Source organism: Mesoplodon bidens (assembly GCF_964165515.1).
Source record: "Mesoplodon bidens genome assembly, chromosome: 1".
In the NCBI taxonomy this organism is placed as follows: Eukaryota; Metazoa; Chordata; class Mammalia; order Artiodactyla; family Ziphiidae; genus Mesoplodon; species Mesoplodon bidens.
In genome coordinates, this window is record NC_138176.1 from 186,057,565 (window position 1) to 186,082,902 (window position 25,338).

The window sequence follows — 25,338 nt, forward strand, 5'->3', positions numbered from 1 at the left end:
GGTAATTAAGTTAATTCCATGACTGACTTATGTTTCCTTTCTCATTGCCTGATTGTACATGATTCACACTGTAGTATCCAGGATGTGGAGCTGCTTATAGTTGTCCCTAAACATCAAGTTCTCCTAATCCTTCATGTTTTCATTCATGTTCTTATTTCTGCCTAAAATTACGTTTCCCTGAGACTCACTTTGGGATGAAAGACACACATAGATTGAAAGTGAGGGGATGGAAAAAGATATTTCATGCAAATAGAAAATACAAGAAAGCAGGGTAACAATACTCATATCAGACAAAATAGACTTTAAAACAAAGTTCATAAAGAAAGACAAAGAAGGACACTATGTAATGATAAAGAGATCACTACAAGAAGAGGATATTATACTCGTTATGATATATGTACCCAATATAGGAGCACCTAAATATATAAAACAAATACATACATAAAAGGAGAAATTAAGAATACAATAATAATAGGAGCCTTTAACACCCCACTGACATCAATTGGCAGACCTTCCAGACAGAAACTCAGTAAGGCAACAGAGATCCTAAATGACACAATAGACCAGTTGGACTTAATTGATACTACATCCAAAAAACCCAGAATATACATTCTTTTCAAGCACTCACAGAACATTCTCTAGGATCAATCACATACTAGGACACAAAACAAGCCCCAACAAATTTAAGAGGACAGAAATTATTTCAAGCATCTTTTCTGACCACAACAGTAAGAAACTAGAAATCAAACAGGGAAAGAAAAATGGGAAGAAAAAAATCACATGGAGACTAAATGACATGCTACTAAAAAGAATCCCAATGGCTCAGTAAATTAAAGAAGAAATCAGAAAATACCTGACAAACAACAATGAAAACTCAACCTCACAAAATCTATGGGATGCAGCAAAAGCAGTTCTAAGAGGGAAGTTCAGAGAAATACAGGCCTTCCTCAAGAAACAAGAAATATCTCAAACAACCTAAACCACCAAAAGAATTACATAAAGAAGAACAAACAAAACCTAAAGTCAGCAGAAGGAAGGAAATAATAAAGATCAGAGAGGAAATAAAGTAGAGATAAAAAAAACCACTGGAAAAGATCAATAAAACCAAGCACTGTTTTTTTAAAGATAAACAAAATTGACAAACCTCTAGCCAAGCTCACCAAGAAGAAGAAAAAACAGAGGACCCAAATAAACAGAATGTGAAAGAGGAGAAATCACATCCAGTACTGCAAAAATACAAAAAAATCCTAAGAGAATACTATAAACAGTTATGTGCCAACATATTGGACAACCTGGAAGAAGTGGGCAAGTTTCTAGAAACATACAGACTGCCAAAACTGAGTCAAGAAGAAAGAGATAATTTGAACACTAAAAGTGAAATAGAATCTGTAATTTAAAAAAACAAATACTTTACTTATTTATTTGTCTCACCACTAAAATATAAGTGGGAGCTGTGTCTTACCATCTTCATATCCTCAGTGCCTGCCTGGAACTATATCTGGAATTTAGCAGGCTTTAATTACACACTTTTTGAATGGGATGATTCCTGACATCTCCACTAATTCACTATATGTCCTTTAGGCAAAGCACCTCAGTGAATGTATTTCCCTACTGTGAAATGGGTTGATGAATTATGGCTATAAATTTTTTGTGATCATTTCTCTTAAGACATTTCAGAAAGCATCAGGTAACATTAACAAGAAAATGTTATCTTATTTCACAGTTGCTCCTCTTTACTTGATACTCCCTCTAAGGCATTCCTAGCACTTTTATGCGTGAAGCTGTCCTTACCTAATGCCTAAGTGCATTCTCTCCTTTTTGCACAGTCAATTCTTTTTTTTTTTTAGGAGTTTTTATTAATTAATTTATTTTTGCTGTGTTGCGTCTTCGTTTCTGTGCGAGAGCTTTCTCTAGTTGTGGCAAGCGGGGGCCACTCTTCATCGTGGTGTGCGGTCCTCTCACTATCGCGGCCTCTTGTTGCGGAGCACAGGCTCCAGACGCGCAGGCTCAGTAGTCGTGGCTCACGGGCCTAGGTGCTCCGCGGCATGTGGGATCCTCTCAGACCAGGGCTCGAACTCGTGTCCCCTGCATTAGCAGGCAGATTCTCAACCACTGTGCCACCAGGGAAGCCCCGCACAGTCAATTCTTGATTATCCATGGTCCTGGTAGAAAGGGAGAGTGTAGAAAATCTAAAAATCTCATTTGCATCAACTGCCTCTTTCACCAAATCTTTTGCCAGAGACCGTAATGAATGTAGAAAAGTTGGTGGAGGTACAAATGATCTATGAAATGGCAAAAACTCATGTTGTCAGAAAAAAAGAAAATGAAAAGCTCTGAATAATACACATCTGAATAGTCAGTCACAGAATAACATAGAATTGACCATATTTTAATAATGAGAATTTAGTGTTTATGACAGATGAAGACTGATGAGTTCCGTTTCTAGGGTATCTAGAAAGGGTACCTAGACTTGTTTTAATCATAGGCAAAGTGAATGGTTGCATACATGCTATTGTACCAGGTGTTCTGGGTTGATCCTGTTTCTCCAAATATCACATTCACTGTCTTGCCTCAGTGCCTGCACTTCTGTCATTAAAATATACAAAGTATACTGAAAACGGGGGGGGGACCAAAAATAAAAATAAACCCCACCTACACCTCATATTTTTAGGTCTGGTTATCCTTATGCAATATAAATATATGTTTTTATATTCTGATCACATAGATTTGTAGGGACCATTGTATTCCATTCTCAAATTTAGAGGACAGTTATAAGGTAGGTGAGTCAATGTAAGTATTATTTCTGTAGGCACTTACCAAATACTGTCTTTTCTCAGTGGAATTGATAAGGTCAGTTGGAACTTTGAAAATGCTCTGGAAGCACCTGCAGCTTTTAATACCCATATTGTTTCAAAGGCTGATATTGCTGGAGATGGAAGACACCTTAGATGTTTAAGGCATACTTTTTTGTATTAGGTTTCTCCAGAGAAACAGAACAAATAGGGCGTGTGTTTGTGTGTGTGTATGTGTGTTTATGTATGTGCAAAGTGATTTATATGAAGGAATTGGCCCATGTGATTATGGAGAATGACAAGTCCAAAATCTGCAGAATAGGCTGGCAGGTTAGAGACCCAGGAAGAGCCGTTACTGGCTCTTGAACTTTCAGTTCAAGTCCAAAGGACATTTGCTGGCAGAATTTTCTCTTGTTTGAGGAAGGTCACGATTTTGCTCTATTCAGACCTTCAAATGGTTGGATGAGGTCTACCCATATTATGGAGGGAAATCTACTTTACTCAGAGTTTACTGATTTAAATGTTAATCTCATCCAAAAACACCCTTACAGAAATATCCAGAATAATGCTTGACCACATAACTGGTCACTGTGGCCCAGACAAGTTGACAGATAACAGTAACCATCATATCCTTCATCTGTTAGATAATGAAAGGGGCCCAAGGAAGTGAAATTACTTGCCTGGTAGTTAAGCTCAGACTAGTATCCAAATCTTTTGGTTTCTTTATTGTTACCTTTTCTACCATAGAACACTGACATTTCATAACTGTGATAATAAGAAAAAAAAGCAGTATTTAGGTCTGAAATAAATGACTCAGAAATAAATGCCAATAGTGTTTCATTAAAAAAAAATCTATTGAAGTGGACTCTCATGATATTACAGAATGTCTAGCATACTTGATCCCTCCCTAAAGTGTCAGTAGTAGATTTGTATTATTTAAAAAAATACAGCTTTATTGAGATTCACATACTATAAACATCACCCATTTAAAGTGTACAATTCAGTGTTTTTATTGATAGTATATTCACAAAGTTTTGCAACCATCACAACTACCTATTTCCAGAATATTTTCATCACTCCCCATTTCTTCTCCCTCCCTTCCCTAGATTCCACTAATATGCTATCTCTATAGATATGCCTTTTCCTGGACATTTCATATAAGTGTAACCATATAATATGTGACATTTTGTGACTGGCTTCTTTCACTTAGCATGTTTTCAAGGTTCATCCATATTGCAACATGTATCAGTACTTCATTCCTTTTGACTGCCAATTATTATTCCATTGTATGGATATACCACATTTTGTTTATTCATTTGTCAGTTGATGGATATTTGGGTAGTTTCTACTTTTTAGCTATTAGAATTACGGCTGCTATGAACATTTGTGTACAATTTTTTATGGGGACACATGTTTTCATTTCTCTAGGGTATATACTTAGGAGCAAAATTACTGGGTTATATGGTAACTCTATATTTAACTTTATGAGATGCTATCAGACTCTTTTTCTATGGTGGCTGCACCATTTTACACCATTAGCAATGCATGTGGTTCCAATTTCTCCACATCCTCACCAACACTTGTTATTACCTATTTTTTCTTTTAAAACCATCTTAGGGGGTGTGAAGTGATATCTAATTATAGATTTGATTTGTATTTCCCTAATGATGCATGATTTTGAACATCTTTTCACATGCTTATCACTGTTTGTATATCTTCTTTGGAGAAAAGTCTATTCAGATCTTTTACCCATCTCTCAATTGCGTTATTTTTTTTTATTAGTTTCTGCTTTATAACAAAGTGAATCAGTCATACATATACATCTGTTCCCACATCCCTTCCCTCATGCATCTCCCTCCCTCCCACCCTCCCCATCCCACCCCTCCAGGCGGTCACAAAGCACCGAGCTGATCTCCCTGTGCTCTGCGGCTGCTTCCCACTATCTATCTACCTTACGTTTGGTAGTGTATATATGTCCATGCCTCTCTTTCGCTTTGTCACAGCTTACCCTTCGCCCTCCCCATATCCACATGTCCATTCTCAAGTAGGTCTGTGTCTTTATTCCCGTTTTACCCCTAGGTTCTTCATGACATTTTTTTTTTAATTCCGTATATATGTGTTAGCATACGGTATTTGTCTTTCTCTTTCTGACTTACTTCACTCTGTATGACAGACTCTAGGTCTATCCACCTCATTACAAATAGCTCAGTTTCATTTCTTTTTATGGCTGAGTAATATTCCATTGTATATATGTGCCACATCTTCTTTATCCATTCATCCGATGATGGACACTTAGGTTGTTTCCAGCTTCGGGCTATTGTGAATAGAGCTGCGATGAACATTTTGGTACATGTCTCTTTGGGAATTATGGTTTTCTCGGGGTATATGCCTAGTAGTGGGATTGCTGGGTCATATGGTAGTTCTATTTTTAGTTTTTTAAGGAACCTCCATACTGTTCTCCATAGTGGCTGTACCAATTCACATTCCCACCAGCAGTGCAAGAGTGTTCCCTTTTCTCCACACCCTCTCCAGCATTTATTGTTTCTAGATTTCTTGATGATGGCCATTCTGACTGGTGTGAGATGATATCTCATTGTAGTTTTGATTTGCATTTCTCTAATGATTAATGATGTTGAGCATTCTTTCATGTGTTTGTTGGCAGTCTGTATATCTTCTTTGGAGAAATGCCTATTTAAGTCTTCTGCCCATTTTTGGATTGGGTTGTTTGTTTTTTTGCTATTGAGCTGCATGAGCTGCTTATAAATTTTGGAGATTAATCCTTTGTCAGTTGCTTCATTTGCAAATATTTTCTCCCATTCTGAGGGTTGTCTTTTGGTCTTGTTTATGGTTTCCTTTGCTGTGCAAAAGCTTTGAAGTTTCATTAGGTCCCATTTGTTTATCTTTGTTTTTATTTCCATTTCTCTAGGAGGTGGGTCCAAAAGGATCTTGATGTGCTTTATGTCATAGAGTGTTCTACCTATGTTTTCCTCTAAGAGTTTGATAGTTACTGGCCTTACATTTAAGTCTTTAATCCATTTTGAGCTTATTTTTGTGTATGGTGTTAGGGAATGATCTAATCTCAAACTTTTACATGTCCCTGTCCAGTTTTCCCAGCACCACTTATTGAAGAGGCTGTCCTTTCTCCACTGTACATTCCTGCCTCCTTTATCAAAGATAAGTTGGCCATGTGTGTGTGGGTTTATCTCTGGGCTTTCTATCCTGATCCACTGATCTATCTTTCTGTTTTTATGCCAGTACCACAATGTCTTGATTACTGTAGCTTTGTAGTATAGTCTGAAGTCAGGGAGCCTGATTCCTCCAGCTCCGTTTTTCGTTCTCAAGATTGCTTTGGCTATTCGGGGTCTTTTGTTTTTCCAAACAAATTTTGAAATTTTTTGTTCTAGTTCTGTGAAAAATGCCAGTGGTAGTTTGATAGGGATTGCATTGAATCTGTAGATTGCTTTGGGTAGTAGAGTCATTTTCACAATATTGATTCTTCCAATCCAGGAGCATGGTATATCTCTCCATCTATTTGTATCATCTTTAATTTCTTTCATCAGTGTCTTATAATTTTCTGCATACAGGTCTTTTGTCTCCTTAGGTAGGTTTATTCCTAGATATTTTATTCTTTTTGTTGTGATGGTAAATGGGAGTGTTTTCTTGATTTCATTTTCAGATGTTTCATCATTAGTGTACAGGAATGCCAGAGATTTCTGTACATTAATTTTGTATCCTGCTACTTTACCAAATTCATTGATTAGCTCTAGTAGTTTTTCGGTAGCTTCTTTAGGATTCTCTATGTATAGTATCATGTCATCTGCAAACAGTGACAGCTTTACTTCTTCTTTTCCAATTTGGATTCCTTTTATTTCCTTTTCTTCTCTGATTGCTGTGGCTAAAACTTCCAAAACTATGTTGAATAAGAGTGGTGAGAGTGGGCAGCCTTGTCTTGTTCCTGATCTTAGTGGAAATGGTTTCAGTTTTTCACCATTGAGGACAATGTTGGCTGTGGGTTTGTCATATATGGCCTTTATTATGTTGAGGAAAGTTCCCTCTATGCCTACTTTCTGCAGGGTTTTTATCATAAATGGGTGTTGAATTTTGTCGAAAGCTTTCTCTGCATCTATTGAGATGATCATATGGTTTTTCTCCTTCAACTTGTTAATATGGTGTATCACATTGATTGATTTGCGTATACTGAAGAATCCTTGCATTCCTGGAATAAACCCCACTTGATCATGGTGTATGATCCTTTTAATGTGCTGTTGGATTCTGTTTGCTAGTATTTTGTTGAGGATTTTTGCATCTATGTTCATCAGTGATATTGGCCTGTAGTTTTCTTTCTTTGTGACATCCTTGCCTGGTTTTGGTATCAAGGTGATGGTGGCCTCATAGAATGAGTTTGGGAGTGTTCCTTCCTCTGATATTGTTTGGAAGAGTTTGAGAAGGATGGGTGTTAGCTCTTCTCTAAATGTTTGATAGAATTCGCCTGTGAAGCCATCTGGTCCTGGGCTTTTGTTTGATGGAAGATTTTTAATCACAGTTTCAATTTCAGTGCTTGTGATTGGTCTATTCATATTTTCTATTTCTTCCTGAGTCAGTCTTGGCAGGTTGTGCATTTCTAAGAATTTTTCCATCTCTTCCAGGCTGTCCATTTTATGGGCATAGAGTTGCTTATAGTAATCTCTCATGATCTTCTGTATTTCTGCAGTGCCAGTTGTTACTTCTCCTTTTTCATTTCTAATTCTATTGATTTGAGTCTTCTCCCTTCTTTTCTTGATGAGTCTGGCTAATGGTTTATCAATTTTGTTTATCTTCTCAAAGAACCAGCTTTTAGTTTTATTGATCTTTGCTATCGTTTCCTTCATTTCTTTTTCATTTATTTCTGATCTGATTTTTATGATTTCTTTCCTTCTGCTAACTTTGGGATGTTTTTGTTCTTCTTTCTCTAATTGCTTTAGGTGCAAGGTTAGGTTGTTTATTCGAGATGTTTCCTGTTTCTTAAGGTGGGATTGTATTGCTATAAACTTCCCTCTTAGAACTGCTTTTGCTGCATCCCATAGGTTTTGGGTCGTCGTGTCTCCATTGTCATTTGTTTCTAGGTATTTTTTTATTTCCTCTTTGATTTCTTCAGTGATCACTTCGTTATTAAGTAGTGTATTGTTTAGCCTCCATGTGTTTGTATTTTTTATAGCTCTTTTCCTGTAATTGATATCTAGTCTCATAGCATTGTGGTCAGAAAAGATACTTGATACAATTTCAATTTTCTTAAATTTACCAAGGCTTGATTTGTGACCCAAGATATGATCTATCCTGGAGAATGTTCCATGAGCACTTGAGAAAAATGTGTATTCTGTTGTTTTTGGATGGAATGTCCTATAAATATCAATTAAGTCCATCTTGTTTAATGTATCATTTAAAGCTTGTGTTTCCTTATTTATTTTCATTTTGGAAGATCTGTCCATTGGTGAAAGTGGGGTGTTAAAGTCCCCTACTATGATTGTGTTACTGTCGATTTCTCCTTTTATGGCTGTTAGTATTTGCCTTATGTATTGAGGTGCTCCTATGTTGGGTTCATAAATATGTACAATTGTTATATCTTCTTCTTGGATCGATCCCTTGATCATTATGTAGTGTCCTTCTTTGTCTCTTCTAGTAGTCTTTATTTTAAAGTCTATTTTGTCTGATATGAGAATTGCTACTCCAGCTTTCTTTTGGTTTCCATTTGCATGGAATATCTTTTTCCATCCCCTTACTTTCAGTCTGTATGTGTCTCTAGGTCTGAAGTGGGTCTCTTGTAGACAGCATATATATGGGTCTTGTTTTTGTATCCATTCAGCCAATCTGTGTCTTTTGGTGGGAGCATTTAGTGCATTTACATTTAAGGTAATTATCGATATGTATGTTCCTATTCCCATTTTCTTAATTGTTTTGGGTTCATTATTGTAGGTCTTTTCCTTCGTTGTGTTTCTTGCCTAGAGAAGTTCCTTTAGCATTTGTTGTAAAGCTGGTTTGGTGGTGCTGAACTCTCTCAGCTTTTGCTTGTCTGTAAACGTTTTAATTTCTCCATCAAATCTGAATGAGATCCTTGCTGGGTAGAGTAATCTTGGTTGCAGGTTTTTCTCTTTCATGACTTTAATTATGTCCTGCCACTCCCTTCTGGCTTGTAGAGTTTCTGCTGAGAGATCAGCTGTTATCCTGATGGGGATTCCCTTGTGTGTTATTTGTTGTTTTTGCCTTGCTGCTTTTAATATGATTTCTTTGTGTTTAATTTTTGACAGTTTGATTAATATGTGTCTTGGCGTATTTCTCCTTGGATTTATTCTGTATGGGACTCTCTGTGCCTCCTGGACTTGATTAACTATTTCCTTTCCCATATTAGGGAACTTTTCAACTATAATCTCTTCAAATATTTTCTCAGTCCCTTTCTTTTTCTCTTCTTCTTCTGGAACCCCTATCATTCGAATGTTGGTGCGTTTAATGTTGTCCCAGAGGTCTCTGAGACTGTCCTCTGTTCTTTTCATTCTTTTTTCTTTATTTTGCTCTGCAGCAGTTATTTCCACTATTTTATCTTCCACCTCACTTATCCGTTCTTCTGCCTCAGTTATTCTGCTATTGATCCCATCTAGAGTATTTTTCATTTCATTTATTGTGTTTTTAATTGATGCTTGATTCATCTTTAGTTCTTCTAGGTCCTTGTTAACTGTTTCTTGCATTTTGTCTATTCTATTTCCAAGATTTTGGATCTGGGAAATAGAATCTTGGATCATCTTTACCATCATTATTCTGAATTCTTTTTCAGGTAGACTGCCTATTACCTCTTCATTTGTTAGGTCTGGTGGGTTTTTATCTTGCTCCTTCACCTGCTGTGTGTTTTTCTGTCTTCTCATTTTGCTTATGTTACTGTGTTTGGGGTCTCCTTTTTGTAGGCTGCAGGTTCGTAGTTCCCGTTGTTTTTGGTGTCTGTCCCCAGTGGCTAAGGTTGGTTCAGTGGGTTGTGTAGGCTTCCTGGTGGAGGGGACTAGTGCCTGTGTTCTGGTGGATGAGGCTGGATCTTGTCTTTCTGGTGGGCAAGTCCACGACTGGTGGTGTGTTTTGGGGTGTCTGCGGACTTTTTATGATTTTAGGCCACCTCTGTGCTAATGGGTGGCGTTGTGTTCCTGTCTTGCTAGTTGTTTGGCATAGGGTGTCCAGCACTGTAGCTTGCTGGTCGTTGAGTGAAGCTGGGTGCTGCTGTTGAGATGGAGATCTCTGGAAGATTTTCGCCGTTTGATATTATGTGGAGCTGGGAGGTCTCTTGTGGACCAGTGTCCTGAAGTTGGCTCTCCCACCTCAGAGGCACAGCACTGACTCCTGGCTCCTCAATTTGGAGTGATTTGTTGTCTATTCATGTATTCCACAGATGCAGGGTACATCAAGTTGATTATGGAGCTTTAATCCGCTGCTTCTGAGGCTGCTGGGAGAGGTTTCCCTTTCTCTTCTTTGTTCTCACAGCTCCTGGGTCTCAGCTTTGGATTTGGCCCCGCCTCTGCGTGTAGGTCGCCGGAGGGCGTCTGTTCTTCGCTCAGACAGGACAGGGTTAAAGGAGCAGCCTCTTCGGGGACTCTGGCTCACTCAGGCCGGGCGGGAGGGAGGGGCACGGAGTGCGGGGCGAGCCTGCAGCGGCAGAGGTCGGCGTGACGTTGTACCAGCCCGAGGCGCGCCGTGCGTTCTCCCAGGGAAGCCGCCCCTGGATCCCGGGACCCCGGCAGTGGCGGGCTGCACAGGCTCCCGGAAGGGCGGTGTGGACAGTGACCTGCGCTCGCACACAGGCTTCTTGGCGGCGGCAGCAGCAGCCCCAGCGTCCCACGCCCGTCACTGGGCTCCGCGCTTTCAGTCGTGACTCGCGCCCGTCTGTGGAGCCCCTTTAAGCAGCGCTCTTAATCCCCTCTCCTCGCGCACCAGGAAACCAAGAGGGAAGAAAAAGTCTCTTGCCTCTTCGGCAGCTCCAGAGCTTTCCTGGACTCCCTGCCGGCTAGCTGTGGCACATTAGCCCCCTTCAGGCTGAGTTCTCGCCGCCAGCCCCAGTCCTCTCCCTGCACTCTGACCGAAGCCCGAGCCTCAGCTTCCAGCGCCGCCCGCCCTGGTGGGCGAGCAGACAAGCCTCTCAGGCTGGTGAGTGCTGCTCGGCACCGATCCTCTGTGCGGGAATCTCTCCGCTTTGCCCTACCCAGGTATGTGGGGAGTTTCTTGCCTTTTGGGAGGTCTGGGGTCTTCTGCCAGCATTCAGTAGGTGTTCTGTAGGAGTTGTTCCACGTGTAGCTGTATTTCTGGTGTATCCGTGGGGAGGAAGGTGATCTCCGCGTCTTACTCTTCCGCCATCTTACCCGGAAGTTTGAATTGTGTTATTTTTTACTTTTGAGCTGTAAGAGTTCTTTATATATTATGGCTACAAGCCCATTTATCAGATATATAATCAACAAATATTTTCTCCCATTCTGTGGGACTTATCAAGGGCACTTTCTTGATTGTTCATGAAGTATAAAAGTTTTTAATCTTGATGAAGTTTGATTTATATTTTCTTTTTTTTTTTGCTTGTGTGTTTGGTGTCATATCTAAGAGATAACTGTTTAATCCAAGATTACAAAGAGTTACTCATGTTTTATTGTAAGAGTTTTATACTTTTAGGTCTTACATTTAGTTCTATGATCCATTTGAGGTTTTGTTTGTTTCTTTGTTTTATATATTGTGATGTAGGGATCTGACTTTATTTTTTTAATACAGATATCCAGTTGTCCCAACATCATTTTGAGAAGACTATTCTTTCTCATTCAAGGGTCCTGACACCCTTGTTAAAAATCTATTAACCTTAAATTTAGGGGGTTATGTCTGGATCTAAATTCTATTCCACTGATCTATATGACTATTTTTATGTCAGTAGCACACTGTCTTGATAACCGTGGCTTTGTAGTAAGTTTTGAAATCAGGAAGTATGAGTCCTCCAAATTCATTCTTTTTAAAAGTTATTTTGGCTATTCTGGGTTCCTTGCATTTCCATGTGAATTTTAGGGTCAGCATGTCCATGTCTACAAAACAGGAGGTTGAAATGTTGATAGGTATTGTGTTGAATCTGTATATCACGTTGAGTATTTTCATCTTAAAAATATTGTCTTTCAATTCATGAACATGTAATTTCTTCCCTTTTACTTAGTTCTTCTTTAGTTTCCTTCAGTGGCGTTTTGTAGTTTTTTAGTACACGTCTTGCATGTCCTTTGCTAAATTTTTTCCTAAGTATTTTACTCTTTTTGATGCTATCATAAATGGAATTGTTTTCCTTATTTTCAGAATGTTTATCGCTACTATGTGGAAATACAATTGATTTTTGTATATTGATCTTGTATCCTGCTCTCTTGCTGAGCTTGGCCCCTGTCATTTTGACAACTAGAAATTACTCCCATGTACAGTTGACCCTGAAACAACACAGGCTTGAACTGGGCAGGTACACTTATACACAAAATATTTTTCAATAGTAAACACTATAATACTATATTATCCTTGTTTAGTTGAATCTGCAGGTGTGGAACCACAGATATGGAAGATCTGCATATAAGGAGGAACCACATATATGGAGGGTTGACTATAAGTTACAAACAGATTTTCAACTGCATGGAGAGTCAGTGCTCCTAACTGCCACCTCATTCAAGGTTCAACTGTATTTCCAAAAGCTTGTGGATGGGGGAAGGTGGTAATTTGCCCAAATGAGAATCCCAAACGAAGAGAGCCTGAGTATGGTCTGAAAGGTGAGGGTTGAATCTGTTGACCTGAAACAAATAGACTGCCAGTTATTTCCCCAGCAAAAAGAATCATTATTTGGGATCAGCAGAGAATTGCAGGTCAGGGTCTGCAACCATGGTGCATGCACCACATGCAAGTTCCTGCTCAGTAAGGGAAGGAGAACACTTTTATAGAGAAGAAAAGGAAGTTGAGAGGTAAACAGAGAGTCTGTGGCTTTTCATTGGCTGAGTTCTTGCCAAGAAAGAAAAGGAGTCTGTCTTCTTCCTATAGGGCTGGGCTATCGTCACTGAGCATGAGAGGTCTGCCTACTGGCCTCCTAAATCTACTTAATTGAGGTTTCTGTTTATTAATTTTTTAAAAAATAAATCCCAGAGAACTAAATGGTTTTCCTGCTTAATAAAAAACTGGATTTCTGACAATTGTCAACTGTCAATGCTGGAAATTGGGATTAATAAACCTCTTGACATGGAAGAAGAGAGATGAATGGCAAATATACACTTGAGAAAGAAAACCTATAGCTCTCATGGTGATAAACGAGTACTAAAGAGAAGAAAAGTCAGAGAGAAATTCCTTGTAGTTGGGATGTCAGAAGAATTGTAAAATGTCTTATGTTGTATTTTTATTTTATACTGTGCAAAATATCCCTTGATTTTAACTAATCCTTTAGTCCAACCCTATAACACCTTTGTGTATGTTCATCTGGCATGGCAAGGGAATGAAACATTCTGGTTAATTTTATTCTGCTTAAAAGGAGAGTCACCATTATGTTATATAGTTTGCTGAGTTCCTAAGAGCTAGAATATTGCAAAACATATTTACATTAAACTTTTCCTAGACTAAAGAGGCAACATGGTAAAGTATTTATATCATAGAAGGGGAGGGGAAAGACAGAGAATGAAATGCTCTGGGAAGTGTTTTTCTTTCTTTCTTCCTTTCTTCCTTCCTATTCTTTCTTTCTCTTTCTTTCTTTCTTTCAATTCCTTTTTGTTCTAATACTTTACTTAGTTGACAACACTTAGTTTTTTTAAAATAAATATTTATTTATTTATTTGGTTGTGCAGGGTCTTAATTGTGGCATGTGAACTCTTAGTTGTGGCATGCATGTAGGATCTAGTTCCCTGACCAGAGATCGAGCCTGGGCCCCCTGCATTGTGAGTGTGTAGTCTTATCCACTGTGCCACCAGGGAAGTCCCGGAAGTGTTTTTCACAATTTGTCATATATAATACAATATATTTATGCTGTGGGGATTGTTATTATCATCACTCCATTTCATAGATGAGGAAACTAAAATTCACAGAAATTTAAAAATTATCTGGGGTAATGCAGCTAGTAAATGGCAAAATCAGGTCCTTGATTCCAAAGCCCTTTCTATTTCCACCATATCATGCTACTTTTTTAGGGCAGCTTTGTCACCCACCTGCAGGAGTGCTGTTAACATAGAAGACGATGTGAATGGTGCCTGCTAGAGTTGGGAACATGGTGGCCCTGAAGAGGAAGGAAGACTCTGGTCCTAGCGACGTGAGCTGGGAAAGTCACTTGCCCTTTCTGAGTCTTAGTTTCTATAGCTGTACAATAAGGATACTAATATCACCTCTCTCTCTCTTTTTTTTTCCAAGTATAGTTGATTTACAATGTTGTGTTAGTTTCCAGTGTACAGCAAAGTGATACACACACACACACACACGTATGTATATATATGTATATGAATGTATATATATATATATTCTTTTTCATATATATTTCCATTATAGTTTACTACAGAGTATTGAATATAATTCCCTGTGCTATATAGTAAGACCTCATTTTTTATCTATTTTATATACAGTAGTTAGTGTCTGCTAATCCCAAACTCCTAATTTACCCCTCCCCCACTTCCCCTTTGGTGACCATGTTTGTTTTCTATGTCTGTGAGTCTGTTTCTGTTTTATAAATAAGTTTGTTTGTATCATATTTTAGATTCCACATATAAGTGATATCATATGATGTTTGTCTTTGTCTGATTTACTTTACTTTGTATGATAATCTCTAGATCCAGCCATGTTGCTGCAAGTGACATTATTTCATTCTTTTTATGGCTGAGTAGTAGTCCAGTGTGTGTGTGTATATACATATACCCCACATCTTCTTTATGCAATCATCTGCTGATGGACTTTTAGGTTGCTTCCATGTCTTGGCTATTGAAAAGAATGTTGCTGTGAACATTGGGATACACGTGTATTTTCGAATTAACATTTTCTCTGGATGTGAGCCCAGGAGTGGGATTGCTGGATCATATGGCGACTCTATTTTCAGTTTTTTGAGGAACCTTCATACTGTTTTCCATAGTGGCTGCACCAATTTACATTCCCACCAACATTGTAGGAGGGTTCCCTTTTCTCCACACCTCTCCAGCATTTATTATTTGTAGACTTTTTGATGATGGCCATTCTGACTGGTGTGAGGTGATACCTTGTTGTAGTTTTGATTTGCATTTCTCTAATAATTAGTGAAGTTGATCACCTTTTCATATGCCTATTGGCCATTTGTATGTCTTCTTTGGAGAAATTTATATTTAGGTCTTCTGCCCATTTTTGGTTGCGTTGTTTTTGTTGTTGTTGAGTTGTATGAGCTGTTTATGTATTTTGGAAATTAAGTCGTTGTTGGTCACATCGTTTGCAAATATTGATATTTTCTCCCAGTCCATAGGTTGTCTTTTTGTTTTGTTGATGTTTTCCTTTGCTGTGCAAAAGCTTATAAGTTTGCTTAGATCCCATTTTGTTATTTTTGCTTTTATTTCTATTGTCTTGGGAGAGCGACCTAAGAAGACATTTATGTCAGAGAGTGTTTTGTCTATGTTCTCTTCTAGGAGTTTTATGGTGTCATGTCTTATATTTAAATCTTTAAGCCATTTTGAGTTTGTTTTTGTGAAGAAGTGTTCTCACATCATTGCTTTACATGCTGATATCATCTCTTGATGACTGCCCTGGATTTTGTTGTGAATCATAAAAGATAATGTAAGGGGGCTTGGTAAAGATGTAAAGGTGGATAGAAATAAGGAATGTTGAAGAAGAGGCAGAATTCACATCAATCTCTTCATCTGTCTCTGGCTCATCATGAGAAACATTATTTATCATTATACTATAGGTGTGTGCTTGTGCCAGCACCTGGAGAGTTTTAGTTAATAGAATGCTGACTGACAGAGGCTCTGCCCCCAGGTATTTCTGTGGAATGAAGGCCTCCATGAGTGCAAGGCTGCCCAGCTATATCCAGAATCTGTATTTAAAGGTGGATGCTTGGAAGACAGCTGGAGAGGCTGTGCTTGACTGGGAGTCTGGCAAGCTGCTTAGTATCCTGAAGAGGAAATGAAAAGATCCTGTAGCATGTTCTGTCAGGGGTCTGCAGGAAATGGGAAAGATTGCCCTATTTGTTATATTTATTGGAGATATTATTATTTGTTTTATGCTGTGTGGAAGGAGGGCCAGAGCTATAATCTATTGATCATTTAGTTTTATGAAGTTCTCAAATGGGTGATCTGGTATTTTTCTGACAGAGAGGCTATGGTTCCTGAACACCAGTAATAAGATTGTCATGTCATTTTCTTCTCATTGCTCTTTTTATTGCTTTTTATCTTTGCTGATATTACTTCTCTCCAACCTCACCTCCCCGCTTGCCACTGTCTTTTTATCTGCTCCCCCCCAACCCAGGGCCACGTTTAGGACCAGCTTGATTCATTTCATAGAGTCTGCCCTGTGTTTCTGAGAGATTATTCATCTTTGCTTTTCATGTTTCATCCTGTGAACCAGTCTGCCCGCTGCAGTCACTGTTGCAAACTCTTCAGAGTAAACATAGGAATGTGACTTGGGAAGAAATAGGTCAGAGCAGCAGAGACCAAATGTTCATTTTGCAGCCACAGTGTGAGCAGAGGGATAACAGAATGAGGTGGCTCTCTTTGTGGGCCTCAGTTTTCTGTCAACTCCTTCAGGATCTCCTGGGATGCATGCTCCTTCAAGACCCCTGAGAGTCTACATGGATGCACATTGAGACTCTTCCTAATATCGGACACTATGGTTATTATGCTCCTTTTGCTCTATTATCATACAGAGAACAAAATTGAATAGATGCATTCTTTCTCCCCCTCGGCACCTAGGAATGTACTAAAGAACACAAAATCTCCTTAGAAAAAACTGAAAAACAGCTTGGCTCCCAACTGGTGAAAAATGAGGGGCATCGCCCCCGGGTGGTCGCCAGTGACCACAACATGGATGAAACACTGTCCTGCCCTCACGCCAGGCAGTCAACCAGATGAGTCAGTTTCAAGCCATTCATAGGCTGGCTGTGCCTTTGCTCCCCAGGAACACAGACTTAAGAAAGAGGAGCTTTAAGTGGGAAGCAGCCGCATAGCACAGGGAGATCAGCTCAGTGTTTTGTGACCACCTAGAGGGGTGGGATAGGGAGGGTGGGAGGGAGGGAGACGCAAGAGGGAAGAGATATGGGAACATATGTATATGTACGACTGATTCACTTTGTTATAAAACAGAAACGAACACACCATTGTAAAGCAATTATACTCCAATAAAGATGTAAAAAAAAAAAGAGGAGCTTTAAAAAAACAAAAGGAAAACAAAGAGTATACCTTTAATGACTAGGTTGGCATGCATGCAATGAGAACAGAAAGATCAGCAAGGCAGGCAGTTGGGGCCCAGGCTAGTGAAGAGTTAAGCTCCGAATGGATGTGGGATGCTGGTGTGATGGCTGGGGAACAACTGCCTAATGTCTTTTAACTGGACTGTTTAGCAAAGCATCATTATGAATGTAATTGTGAGCTTGTGCAGACCCACCGCACGGAGGGAACGCTCACAGTAAAGGTATGATTGTATTGCCCGCTGCCATGCCTATTACTGGATATAAATGGCAGGGTGGCATGCATATGCTGGAGCTGGGAAGCAGAAGGTTAATAGACGAACAGCACCAGAAGAGCCCATTTATCAGTTTCTATTTATCTCTCCTTGGGAGGTGGCAGGTTTACAGTAAATACCTTCTGTCCTCCTAATTTTCTAATGATGGGGATAATGATGGAGAATGGTGAAGTCATTAACTGGGACAGGCTCTGTGCATCACTCTGTCAACCATATCTCCCCAAGACCTGCAATGAGAAGTGATAGGCCCCAGCTGTTCACCAGAATCTCCTCCTCCCATCCCCTCCACCCTAAACTGCAGGCTTGGGAAATTGCTCCCCAAACGAAGAAGATGGAGGCCCTGGGTGGGTGGAGAAGCATGAGAGAAGGGGAGCGAAGCTCTTCAGACAGAAGTACAGCTCTTCCTGCTATCCGCCCTTTGCATAGAACTTGGAGGAAGCACTGTTGATACATGCTGGAATGCTTCTCCAGTGATGCCAAAGCTACTATGAATTATAGGTGGAATTGGATAATGACTCAGTAATTGAAGTGAGTCTGCTGGGGGAGGGCAGAGAAGCAGATTTCACCAAATGTTTTTCATTTCAAAAACTGGGAGAAATTTAAAATATATATAATTCATTTTCTCACCTCACCTCTAAATGAACTGGAGATACTGGAGGAAAATCCCTCTTGCAGAGGTAAAGATTTTTCTTTAAAATTCTGAAGGTAGACTAAAACAGCTTAGATTGATGGGCTTGAATGTACTTTTTTCCCCTAATAGTGGTCGTGAGGTGTCTATTTCATCTTACTGTTATACATAGAATCTTTCAGCTTTTACTTATTCCCTAAACAACATAACTTGGATTTGCCTCCATAGTTTATAGAGCCCTTGAAAAACTATAATCTTATTTTTTATCTTTTTATGTGGTAAGCCCATTGGCTATTTCTAGAATTTGCCCTCTATTAGTTGAGGCAAGCTGGTGTTTTACCTGTATGTGTTAGGGTTATTTTGCTATCAAATAATGAAGAACTGCTTAGGCCAACAATAACAAAACATGAAAGTGTATCCTAATGACATGTTGTTATCTCAGGATCAGGATCTTGGGGCCTCAAGAATAGTCTGAGAAAATTGATATGCATATTGTTAGTAGTATTACTCTCTCACAGGTCTTGCTGCTCTCTACTCACTTACTTCTTTTCTTTTTCTATAAATCTACTCTATTTTCCTCAGAACACAGGGTGGAAAATAGAGCTGCACATAATGCCCCGCTTTGTATATTTCAGGTGCAGACCTTGAAGATAGACCAAATCAACTGATCTTTATCTGTCTTCCTCTCTTTCTTCCCGCCTCCCTTCTAGGGGTGGAACACTGCCTCAGTTATTTTCCCATACAGCCAGGACATTGGAATCAGTCATATGAACACATGCAGTATGAGGATGGAGTGACAGAGAGTCACCAGATATAGGGAAGCTGTGAGCTATGAAGACAACCTATTAGGTGCCCACTATAGCTAACCCTTATAGAATCATCTGGTGGTAGGAAACAGGGGAAGAGCATAGTCCTGTCAGGAGTTGCCTCTTGGGAAATTAACTTCAACAACACTGAAGAGTGATAAGCTCTCTTGGCATCAGCCCGGGATCAATTCCCTGTTCTCTTACTTATTCACTGTATGATCTTTCCACCTCTCTGCGATATCAGCTCTTCAACAGGGATGCTAATAGCACTGTACGTATTAAGTGGGGAGTCGGGAGGATTAAACGAGGTGATGTCTCTGAAGTGCTCAGTCAGCACCCCACATAGAAGAAGTTCCTTAAGTATGTGGTGGCTACTATGGTTGTCACTATGAATTTTCCAAGTTAGATACGTTTCCATTCTCCAACGGTGAGCCAGTCTTTTATAGAAAACTTGTGGTGGACTGTATTTTTGGAAATGGCCACTTTTCCAACCCTACATGCTCTTCCAGAACATGGTCACTCCCAACAAGATGTGGAGTTATTTCTCTTTCTCTTGAACTTGGGTGGGCCTTTGTGACTGCCTCAGTGAACAGAATGCAACAGAAGTGGTGCTGAGGGATGCTGGATAATGAAATACAATATGGCTTCTATCACGGCCAGCATCATGGACATGTGACCTATGCAGTTGCACAGGGCCCTGCACTCAGAAAAACCCCACGTTTGGTTTAATGCTCTCTTGTTCCTGTCTTGAAATTTTTAGTATTTTTTGAGTAAGGGGCCCTGCATTTTTCAATTTGTACTGGGCCTCAAAAATTACGTTGCCAGTCCTGCTTCCACATGGCTCTCTCTCAGGACACATACCTTGGTATCCCTAAACCAAAGTGTAAGTAAGAAGACCAGCTATGCTGAAGATGTCATGCTGGAGAGGCCATGAGGAGATTACCTTGGGTTAGAGAGAGGTGATTGAGGAGCTCCATTCCTCAAGCTATGGAGTCTTCTCAGCCCAGGTGGCAGTTAAGTGGATGAACAAGTCTTCAGGTGATTCTAGACCCAGGCTTTAAGTCACTCAGATGAAACTGAGTGGGGCACAGACAATCTGTCCTGGTCTAACCCTGCTCAGATTGTAAATCTGTGAGAAAAATAAATGTTGTTGTCTTAAGCTACTAGGGTTTGGGGTGGTTTGTTATATAGCCATAGATAATAGGAACCAAACCATTTCTGAGAATAACATTGAGAATGGAGTGTCTTAGTTCTGAAAGAGGTACAGATATGAATGATCAGTTTTTCTAATTTAGAGCACATTAACACTTACTGGTGTTAATACTGCATGAAACATCGTTTTCATTTTCAGCTTAAAAAGTTTTCAGGATATTTTGTATCACAATGTTATCATTATTACTGTCATTAGTTTATATTGTTCTATGAATATGAAGGTGTAATCTAGCAAAGGCAATATAGAATATGAAAAGCTGAAATCACAAATGCTTAGAATCACAGAAATAAGTATAATACAAATAATATTAAATATATCTATCATTTTTAAAAATTTAATTCAAGTCTTTTTGAGTGTTTATTGTGTATTGGCTATTGCACTGGGTGCTGGAGGTCCACAGATAAATGAGACGAATGTGGCCCCTGTCATCATGGAAGTTACAGTCAGATGCGGGTGAGGAACAGATAGTAAACAAAAATACACATGAGATAATTTATAATCATAAATAATATTATGTGCTATGAAAAGAAAAATCCATGAGGAACCACTGAGAGAGAACATCCAGGAAGGGCCTCTTTAAGGAGATACATTTAAGCTGAGACATGAAGAATGAAGAAGCGTTGGGAGAGGAGTGTTGGGGCAGAGACTAGTATGTTCAGAGATCCTGAGATCCGACAGGACTTGGCATTTTGGCCCAGTGCCAGGGACTGATTGTATGAAGGAAGTCTTTTTGTAACTGGTAGGAAGTTTGGATGTGAAGGCCCAGAAAAACATTAGGAAAACTTGAGGAAATTTGTCTTTTCAAGAAAATAAAGCACAGAACTTTTGCTTTATAATTACCAGGCTCTCCTTTTCCTGTTCTTCCCTCAGTATTTTACAGCTGTGATCTATGAGAGTTCTAGTAGGAGTTTTTTTTTTTTTTATTCTGTATTTTTTTTTAAAAGTAATCTTATTCAGGGAAAGGAACCCACCATTACTTTGGGTAAATACAAGAAAAACATTTCACTGACTAATTGAGATTGTTCTATAAAGTAATATTTAAATAGTATAGCATTCACTGAAACCTAAGCTATGAAACATTCTTTTAGAGTTGATGCATTCATTCAGTCTATAAATATCTGTTATGTTCCTATTATGTGACTGGTGTAATGCTTGGCACTGGAAATAGTCTCTGTATTCTTGATATCTAAATATCTAGATATTTACAATGTAGACTCTAGACTGTAGATAAAATGTGAACAAATAAACAAACAGTAGTTTTATAGTTGTCGTATAGTAAAATCTATAAGGGGGAGGTACAGGTACTGAAGCATTTAATATGAATTTGGAATGAAAACAAGGATTATTTTAATGTAAACATAGCACCATTATTGGATGAGACAACATAGATCTTGTACTTTTAGTGAAAATGTTACTATCCATTCATGGATTATTTACTTTGTGCCTTATGCATGATCAATATTTAATCTTAGATTGCCTCTTTCCTGGTTCTGGAATGTGTATTTAGGAATACTTAGCAAATGATGATTAAAAAGTCAAATCTACTATAAAATGCTATTAGCCAAAATGAGTTACAAAAAGTAATATAAATAACATTTGGTTAATCTACTGCTTGGACATTCTATGTGAGACTAGCACATAGAATGTCTAGTAAATATGCATTCATTATTTGTTTCCTCATTTATTTCTATTGTTTTCTCTTTGTGGGTGTAGAAAGTTGATAAGGTTCAGAAATTTAGGACACTGAGAAGAATTTGAACACTATCAAATTTAGAAAGTAATATAATTGGCAGAAAAAGGTATGAAATTAGGAGCTTGGAAGTTTTGCCTTGAGTTTAAACTCCTTCATCCTGAGTCATAATCTATGGTTTTATCATTTGAACATAGGGAGAGTAGTGTTTTTAATGATTTGATGACTGCTCTATAGAGTATGAAATGAAATTAATTAGTGAGAAAATACTATCTCTTAATAATACAGTTTCCCTCACAAGATCCATTGCCTCACATTGGAACAATTTCCTTGAATCACTCTTGAAACTATATATATATTTTAAACTAATAAGACAGCTTGTTGTGTTGCAAAACTATATATTAACCTATTTTAGGGAAAAAAAGTAGTTTTATCTTAGAATACATTTGGCAGTTTAATTACATGCTTTAAACACTTTCCTACAGAGGCCGAGGAGCAACTTACTTTGTGGCTTTTTTTCCAAGTGTCTGGTTGCCTACACAGATGAGCTCTATTTTATTTTGTTTCTTTTATTTTTTGGCTGTTCCACGCAGCTTTCGAGATCTTAGTTCCCCGACCAGGGATCGATCCTGTGCCACCAGCAATGGAAGCACAAAGTCCTAACCACTGGACCGACAGGGAATTCCCCAGATGAGCTCTATTTTAAACACATGACTGAAATCAACAACACTCAAAGCTTATTTCCAGAATGTTCCCTTGACATCTTCTCCTTCATCTACACAAGGGATTCTCAATTCTGGCAAGAACAAAGGTTATTAGAATTACCCACGGCAGATTTTTCCAGCCACACATGTCCTTTGCCCTACCCTAGATTTAGAAGCACTGATACTCACTAGTGAAGAATGACCCTGGTTCTTCTAGTCTCCCCCAAAAACCCTTATTTAACTTCAGGATGAAAGACTAGAAATGTCTCTATGCAGCTACGAATCAGATATTCCTAAATAGTGGTAAGGGGCATGAATTCTGAGTCAAACTGCCTGCCTGGGTTCCAAACTCAGGTTATCATTCACTAGCATTGTAATCTTAAGTGTTGAAAGTGATATTATGATGGACCACGCAGATCTTCCTTTGGCTGAAGGACTACTTCTCCCAGAAGGGCTATTGGCAGAGAGCTTTCAGAAGTAAAAATGCTGTGTGTGCATGCTGAAGTAGATAGCTTATGTAAGACTGGAAACCCAGCAGAAGACTGTGACCCATGAGAGAGACTGATGATATACTAATAAGAAGAGTAGCAGCATCACTTAGAAGTTCAGTGGTGGCTGCCCTCTGTAGCACAGGGCTGAAAGGAGGAGACGCCCTTGTGAACTGGACTCACTGACAGCAATGGGGATAATAGGACTCCAGAACAACAGAGGCCAGGTAGTAGCACATAATCATCAGAACATGAATGGACATAATTACTGCCATGGATGGCAAAGTTAAAGGATGCCTGGGGGCCTCCCTGGTGGCGCAGTGGTTGAGAGTCCGCCTGCCGATGCAGGGGATACGGGTTCGTGCCCCGGTCTGGGAGGATCCCATATGCCGCGGAGTGGCTGGGCCCGTGAGCCATGGCCGCTGGGCCTGCGCATCCGGAGCCTGTGCTCCGCAACGGGAGAGGCCACAACAGTGAGAGGCCCGCATACCGCAAAAAGAAAAAAAAAAAAAAAAAAAAAAAAAAAAAAGGATGCCTGAAGTCTGCCCACTGACAACTCAGGAGCTGGAACAACAAGTCCTTCTTTAAAGGGGATCTAAGAGGTATCTCCACATTCACCATGGTGTCCATAAAGGTAGAATAAGTGGGCAGATAACAAGGGTACTACTTAATTTACATAATCAAAAGATATGAGGAATGCCTGACCAAGAGGCTGAGGGCAGTTACCCCAATAAAAATGTACAATCCCTTACCCAGTTCTAGATCTGAGCCTGTTGACAGACCCAGAATGCATTGACTGAAGGAGATGCTATATCCCCAGAGTGCAGCATGGTAATGACTCCCCCAGTCCTTCTCGAAAGAGATGGGTGGCAATTTACTTGAGTAGCTCTATACTGGGTAAATGGGAGAGAGTACCCAGACATCTTATGCACTGTTGCTTGCAAAGTTTCAGTTGACATTGATGCCTGAAAACCTGAAGCATCATTGTAAGCCAATTGTTAGAGTGAGGGCAACTTTTGTGAGCCAAAAACTAGACGGTTAGAGGAGTGACATGATAGGACTTATATTTTTAAAGGGTAACTGTCTGTGGTATTGAGACCAAACCCTAGGGGTATAAGACTGGAGGTAAGGCAAGGAGGGTATTGCAAAAATCCAGGGGAGAGATTACTGTGGCTTGAATCATGGTGGCAACTGTGAAAGTGGTGGGATGTGGTCAGACTATGTGTGGAAGATAGAACCATCAGAATTTGCCGACAAATTGAGTGTGGGGTAGAGAGAAAGAGGAATCAAACATGATTCCCAAGTTCTACCTATTTGGCATTCACACATAACAGTTTGCTCTGTACTGATTTAGAAAGTTCCAGTCCAAGTTATTAAACATCTTCAGTACTCTGAAGAAGTGGTAATAGAAGTCTTTCTGGGGTATACTTTTGAAGAGCTTTTAAAAATGAGGAGGTTGAAAGTCTGATATTTTTCACTCTTTTAGGAAGGGCGCTCCTTACCCCAAATGCCAAGTTAGGACATTGATTAATGTCACTTGTTCAGACCGAATAAATCTCTAGGTATTGATGAATCTAAGCATATGAACTAATGCAAACACAGTAATTGTGATGGTTAGTTTTATGCATCAACTTGACTGGGTTAAGGGATATCCAGATAGCTGGTAAAACATTATTTTGGAATGTGTCTGTGAGGGTGTTTCCAGAAGAGATTAGCATTTTAACTGGTAGACTGAGCAAAGAAGATCATCCTCACCAATGTGGATAGGCATAATCTAATCTGTTGAGGACTTGAGTAGAACAAAAAGGAAGAGAAAGGGCTAATTTGCCCTCTTTGATTGAGCTGGGATGTCCACCTTCTCCTGCTTTCGGAAATCAGTGCTCCTGGTTCTTGGGCCTTTGAACTCTGAATTACACCACTGGATTTCCTCATTCTCTAGCTTGCAGACAGCAGATTGTGGGACTTCTCAGTCTCTATGACTCTATAATCTATCTACCTATCTATCATCCATCCATCCATGACTCTGTGCCCAAAGTCATGACAGAATTATGTGCAAGAAATAAGGGTTTCAGAGAAACTTAATGTGGAAGCATGGAGAGAATGGGCATCCATCCATCATGTTGGCCCTTTTTTTCTGAGAACCTTGACAAACATAATCATCAACTGTATTACCACTTGATATTCATTACATTTTTATTTGGAAATAGTATTCAGTTAATTCTTTAGGAAGGATATTTAAAGGTATGTAAAACCACACCAAACAAAACCAAAAAAAACCACCCTGATTCACTCTTGTTTCCTGAGACTGAAAACCATAAATCAGAAAGAGTTGGGCAGTTTCATAATA